Source organism: Nicotiana tabacum, chromosome 12 (genome assembly GCF_000715075.1).
Source record: "Nicotiana tabacum cultivar K326 chromosome 12, ASM71507v2, whole genome shotgun sequence".
NCBI classification, from domain to species: Eukaryota; Viridiplantae; Streptophyta; class Magnoliopsida; order Solanales; family Solanaceae; genus Nicotiana; species Nicotiana tabacum.
Genome location: NC_134091.1, coordinates 7,346,968 through 7,354,105, shown reverse-complemented (window position 1 = coordinate 7,354,105; position 7,138 = coordinate 7,346,968).

Genomic DNA, 7,138 nt, shown 5'->3' with positions numbered 1-7,138 from the left:
ATTATTGTATCTCATCTGTTGGGTTTTAAAATTAGTCTGTTGGTTCATTTTCTGGGTGCTGAGTGTTGTTGCTTTTGCCGTTTAATGCATTCACTTCTTTTCCTTTTGCAATCTCCAGGTACACCTTCAAGACCTGTCATAAAATTGAGCATTGACTAGCATGTATGAAGATTTGGAAATACAAGTTGAAGTTTGAATAGAAGTCTTAAAATTCTGATGCAATTACTGTTATTTACTATCATCATGTATGATTAAATGTTTCAGTTGTGTAGTAGTTCAGTTTATGGTTGTGTGGGATTGTTGGTTCGTGCTTGCTAATAACTTATGGTAGTTCAATTATTTAGATTTAGTGTGTAATTTCAGAATAATGGACTTTAGTAATAGCACTTGCACTTTATCTACATAAATGGACCGTTCATAACAGAATGATGAATGCATTTACAGAATTAGTTAAGGTTTAGATGTGAAGTTGCTCGGTTAATTCAGTACTTGATTGCATTTAGATTTTTCATCTAGTGTGTAGCTGTTGAGCATGAGTTTTTCATTTGACAAAGCCATGTATTCAGTGCATGTAATCAGGTTTAGATGTTATGGTCATTTTAGCTTGATAAATATTTGAGTTTTAGTTGACATATACTCCATGTTTGAGAGCATTATATTTTGCCATATTTATCATAGATTCATGTTATACTTCCCCTGTAAAAAGACGCATCACGACCAAATGTTATGGAGCTGGTGTTTTGAGTTTTTTGTTACCTGTCGTATGAATGCTCTCACCTAGATAATTGATTGAAAAGTGAATTTGAGAATGGATAAGTGACTTTAAACTTGAGTTGTTAATGGCAGTGTATTAGTTGGAGAAACGTGGGTGTATTTACGAGATGCGTTGAGTTAAAAATGTGCCGGAGTTCCGTGTGCTTAAATGAAGCGGTATGGTTAATAGCTACGAGTCTTGGTCCCCGCGCATATTGTGCTTAGTTAATTAATAATATTCGCAGAACAACCTTTAGGACCGTTTAAAATACCACCGTAATTGTGTATACGTTCACGTAACATAATTACAATTCAAAAATATCAATTCGGAGTACGCGTTCGCGCAACTTCGATCAAATTCTTCTCAATAACGAATAGGTTTTCATAGGCTATTAATATATTTTAATTTATATAGTTTGAGGTGTGCCATCTACAGTTTAATCATTCATGGACCTCATATTAATAACCTAGATATAAAAGGTGGCAAATGTTCGTAGTTTGCTTTAGGCCCGTTTAAAATACCATCGCGGTTGTGGACACGTTCGCGTGACATGTTTCTAAAAACAAAACCGGAGAATGCGTTCGCGCAACTTCGACCAATTTTCTTAACAATAATAAAGTGTCATAAATTGTGGACACGTTCGCGTGACACGCCAAACAAACGGGTACACGTACGCGTGACTTGTTTCAAGATGTTTTCTTAATTAAAAGAGGTAAGTGCACATAGGTTATAAAATGAGTAATTAGACAATTTAATAAGCCAAGTATGATCAAAGAGACCGTGCTAGAATCACGAAACTCGGGAATGCCTAACACCTTCTCCCGAGTTAACAGAATTCCTTACCCGGATTTCTGTGTTCGCAGACCGTAAATAGAGTCAACTTTCCTCGATTTGGGATTTTAAACCGGTGACTTGGGACACCATAAATTATCCCAAGTGGTGACTCTGAATCTTTAAATAAACTAATCTCGTTTCGATTGTCCTTTAATTGAAAAACTCCCTTATATTTATACGCCCCATTATAGGGGTGTAGGTAAAAAAGAGGTGTGACACTCTGTCAGTCACTTGTTGTGTACTTGCTGACTTATGAACCCCAAACCCTCATATCCCCTCTATGTATTTGTGTTCTTTTGACTGGTGTGTGGCTATACCGGCATCAACTATTGTTGTGCATGACCAAACCAGACCTCTGCTGGGTTCATGTTCTTATAGACAAATGTATCCCCAAAATCCCTTGACCCTTTTGTATGACTACTGATTCTGTTAGTTTTGAATCTTACTACTAATTGCTTTCAAAATGGACTGTCAGTCCAGCTTTCAAAAATAAACCTCCTTTTCAAACTATGTTCTGCACTTCCACTATATTCTTAGAATCTAGGTTCCGCCCCTCTTGTGTGAGCCTTGCCTTGGGACCCTTGAGCTCCCTCTAAACTTGGACACATAAGAGCTGACCCTTCCACACTGCACTCATTTCTGTCTGGTCATGCAAACTTGGGTGTAAGCACTGCCCGGGATCCCTTGAGATCCTTAGGGAACTTTGACACACCCAAGTATGAGAAAGGCTTTGAAATATTGGCATTGAAGTGGTTCATTACATAACTCAGAGAGGAAGTCAAGATCAGGCTTTCCTTTGGTTGTAATTTCTTATTTCTGCACTTCTTTTGTAATTCAATCATTTGGGCTATAATAATTTCTAAACAATTATGGGGTGATTGGTAAAAAAAAGGGGTGGGTAGTTGTATGTTGTGAGTAAATTGGGTAGATAACATGTCTGTAGGGTCTATTTTAATTCCAAACATGGCCTGTTAGATATATGGCTATATGATCTGCTCTGGTTCAAAAAAAATGAATTCTGCATGCTTTACTTTCACACTTAGATACCATATCTATAGGATCTAAATGGCTTTAACAGTAGAAATCATGCCTATAGGGTTAAAACTCAGCTTTATCATTAGATATCATGCCTATAGGATGTAAAGTAATTGAAGTTCAATTTTCATTACCGCATGTATCCAGATTCGTTTCCCTTAGAGATCATGCCTATAAGTCCAAAGTCAGTCTTTAATAATTATATATCATGCCTATAGGATTTAAAATCAACTGTAATAGAAATCATTCCTATAAGATCTAAAACCAGTTTAGTTAAGAATCAGTTTGACTCATGCCTAGCTGAATCATATTAAATAACTTACTCTTTTCGTGTTAATCAATATCATTAGAAAGCATGTCTATAGGATCCAAATCGAATGTTTAAAATTAACCACTGCTCTACTGCATTCTTAATCAATATAGATATCATGTTCATAGGACATCACCATTACGCCTAGACAAGCCTTAGGTAATTACTTAAATAAAACTGGAACTGCCTTTGTTAATTACCAACTACTACAACCAGCAAGCAGGCCTGATTCGGATTTCTTTTCTGAGTTATATAACGAATCTGGTTCTAACTCAAACTCTGTGCTTTAGGATTTTTAAAATTCAGACCTTAACTGTGTTTAAGTCATGCTATTTATATGAATTGTCTGCGAAGGTATATATCAGCCCACTAATTGTTTATATGTTCCCCTCAAAATGCAGTCCTACGTGTTTTTGTATGTCTCCTTAGCCTTTTTACCTTTAAACATAAGAGTCAGCCTAAAATCCTCCCTCTTATAGGAGTAGTAGTCCTAACTTCCTCCGGGACTGATAGGAATATGACGGGTAATAGCATGCAATAGAGGTCGAGACCAATCCGCACTTTAATACCTTAATGGGGTGGGAAAGGTAGATATGTATATGATGACCGGTGCGCTAATACCACGTGTATCCCCTCTTCTAAGGAGTGTCATTACCGGGTATTGCATTGATGTGATCCATATTATAAATAAACCTAGGACCCCCTCTATTTTTTACAAACAGTCTAGCTTATAACTTTTTCAAACCTCGCTTTTCAATAGTTGTTTTCAAGCATTTTGTGTTTAATTTAAATCCCCTCTTACTTGATGCCTTTACTTGTTACTTGCAAATTGCACAAATTCAAAAAAACTATCTGGCCGGGAACCACACTATTGGATCCTGAGGGGTGCCTAACACCTTCTCCTTAGGATAATTTCAAGCACCTACCCAATCTCTGGTTATCAAACCTAGTTGTAAATGAACTCTATAGATGTCATGATGCGCCTTAAATCATTAGGTTACGACTCTTCAAATACCCAATTCCCAAAAGAAAATGAGTCATTATACCCCATGAATGTCGAAACCCGGACTCCTCTCCGTTGGAAAGGGAAAAGGGGGGCGCGACACTTGTAGTCTATAGAACTGACTTTTAGATAGGGGTGTATAAAGGAAACTGACAAATTGCACCAACCCGATAATCCGAGTCAAATCGAGAAAAAAACCCGACTATGATTTGGTTTGATTTGGTTTGGTGTTGGAAAAAAAACCCGACCATAATTGGTTTGGTTTGGTTTTAACTAAAGAAAGTCAAACCGAAACCAAACCAACTCGACATTAAATATATAAAAAATTTAGATATATTTAATATACAAATATACTTATTGTGATATAATTTATAAATATTTCTTAAAAAATTTCATAATTTTATTTTTTAAGGTATTATTTCAAGGTTGGACTTAGAACTTTTGAAAGTATTATTTCAAGATTGCACTTAGAACTTTTGTATGCTCCAATAAGTTTTATAGCCATTGATATTAGTATATTAAATAATGCTAACAAAAGCCCAAAACAAAATCAAATCAATACTAATGCTAACAAAAGAGTAAGGACATTCAATTCAACATTATGAACGAGAATGTATTGAATATCTATTTTTTGTTTTGCAATAATTTAGATAAAAATGCATAACCTATTTTTATTTTTCTTTAGCATTTAATCATGTAATTAATACTCCCTTATTAGTCTATTTGTTTTAGCATGACTTAGTACTTTTAGATTATATTTAATTCTATTATGTCTTTTTAATTAGCAATGTTTATATTACATAATTTTATTGTCTTTATTGTTGAATATTTTAGGATAATGTCATGACACATCTCATATTTTGTATTATTTTCTTGAAAAATACTTTATATAGTTGTATCTTACTAGGATTAAAGAAATATTTTGAGCATACGTTATATGTTTTGTTATACGAAGATTTTATCGGGAAAAAATCCGAAAAAACCCGAATAACCCGAAAACCCAAGAAAACCCGAGATTGAAAAACCCGAGTTTTACTGGATTAGTTTTTAGATTTAATAACCTGACACAATTGGTTTGGTTTGGTAATTGTAAAATCCGAACCAATCCGACCTATGTACACCCCTACTTTGAGATTTGCCTATGTGAGTTTCGCAGTATACCTGGTCATAAATCGGAACAAAAAAGTACTAATATAACTATGACGTATCCATTCAGAAAATTCATGTATTGTTGTAGTATATTTGAAATAGAACAATAACATGTTTTGCCAAACTCCTCCAAGAAAACACTTTTTTTAAAGTATTTTTTTTCTAAAGTTGAAATGTTTTGCCAAACTTTTAAAAGAAAAAAATTGTTATGTGAGCAGAAGCAGACGCACTTTCTTGAGAAGCACTTTTGCGAAAAATACACTTAGAAACATTTTTTAAAAGCTTGGCCAAACATTAATTGCTGCTTAGAAATGCTTTTCAAATTAATTAGTCAAACACAAACTGCTTCTCACCAAAAATACTTTTGAAAAAAAAACACTTCTCAAATAAGCTGATTTTTCCAGCTTGGCCAAACAAGCTATAAATTTGTTAGACCCAATTTCAAGAGAAGATCAAAGTTCAAACAACAACAACATAATAACATACCCAGTATAATCCATATATAGTGGGGTCTGGGGAGAGCAATATGTACGTAGATCTTACCCCTATCCTATGGAGGTAGATAGGTTGTTTCCAATAGACCCTATATATAGGTCAAAATCTGCCTAAAGGAGATTTAGCATGAAGTGGTATAATGGAAAGTGATGTGGCCACTAGTAAACAGTGGGGCTCGTAGCGGCGCGGTCAATAACGATCGAGGTCAAGTATCAAGGACAGTACTAACGACTAGTTTTTGTAATAGGATATTTAAGAGAATATTCCATTGAATGTTCTCTGTACTTGTACTTTTAGGGTTGACTGGGGATATGTCCCATATAAATAAAAAAAATGATAATGGGAAATGGCATGTAATATTCATTTGAGAAGAACACTTTTTCGAGAAGAAGACTCTCTCCCTGGAAAAGATACAAACACTACCTTTTTACTAAGATTCTACCATCTATTATTCTATACTTTTCCATTAGATCCAAGAATAGTTTCAATATTTTAGGATTTGTCTGTGACTCATCACTGTCAGAAAGAAGAATCATCTACCTCATTCAATATTGGGTGAATCATTCTCCTTATTTACATTATTGCCATTTATTATTATTTATTGCTTGATATTCATCTGTCATTACTCAAACCCCTTGGAATATTAAATGCGCACCGCATTTAATCACCCACCAACACTATTTTGCGTTATTTTGTTAACTAGTTATAAATCTAGAGATATTGTCATTAACTAGGTTTAACTCCTCATTACATAAAATTAATTAGTTTAACCGAAGATTTACACTTTTTGGTCAAACACCCTCGACTCAGGAAAACATAAGCACCACAATAATAAAATAAAAAATAAGACGGGACAACACCGAGAAGCCATGTAAAAAAACATAAATAACAACAAGATAAGAAGATAATCGAAATGCAAACAACGATAGATAGTTAAAGAAACCCAATACCAACCAAATGCGAGAGTACATACCAATACTATCGGTATGAATAATCTAGACTACCTAACCTACTACTCTAATCATCGATATCCACACATCTTTCTGTTAAAGGTCATGTCCTGGTCAGCTGTACTAGTGTTGTGTCGTGCCTAATCGAAGTTCAAACTCACACTAAATTATAAACTTTGTCATAATTAGTTGTCTTTGCGAAGTGAAAGAAATAAAAAAAAACAATAATAAAACAAAGAAATACACCAAATGTCGTATACAATGTTTTATATGCAAGTCGGGACTTGTCCATGACTTGTTTTATGGCTAGATTTCTTCTAAACGACTTGAGACTCTATTCAAAGTACTCTGCCATAATTTTTACTATAATATATTGCTCCACAATTAAAAATTGATGACTTGGTATATTATTATGTCTACGTAGTGAAATCAATTTATCACATTTTTTTTAATTTCATACAATTTTAAATATATTTAAAACATTTTCCCATGGTTTAATATCTTTTGAAAATCTAAACATATTTAGTAAAAATTGCATCTTGGATTTTATTACTCTTTTAATACACTGGTCTCACGGCCTTTAATTTACTGCCCCGCTTAAACCCCAT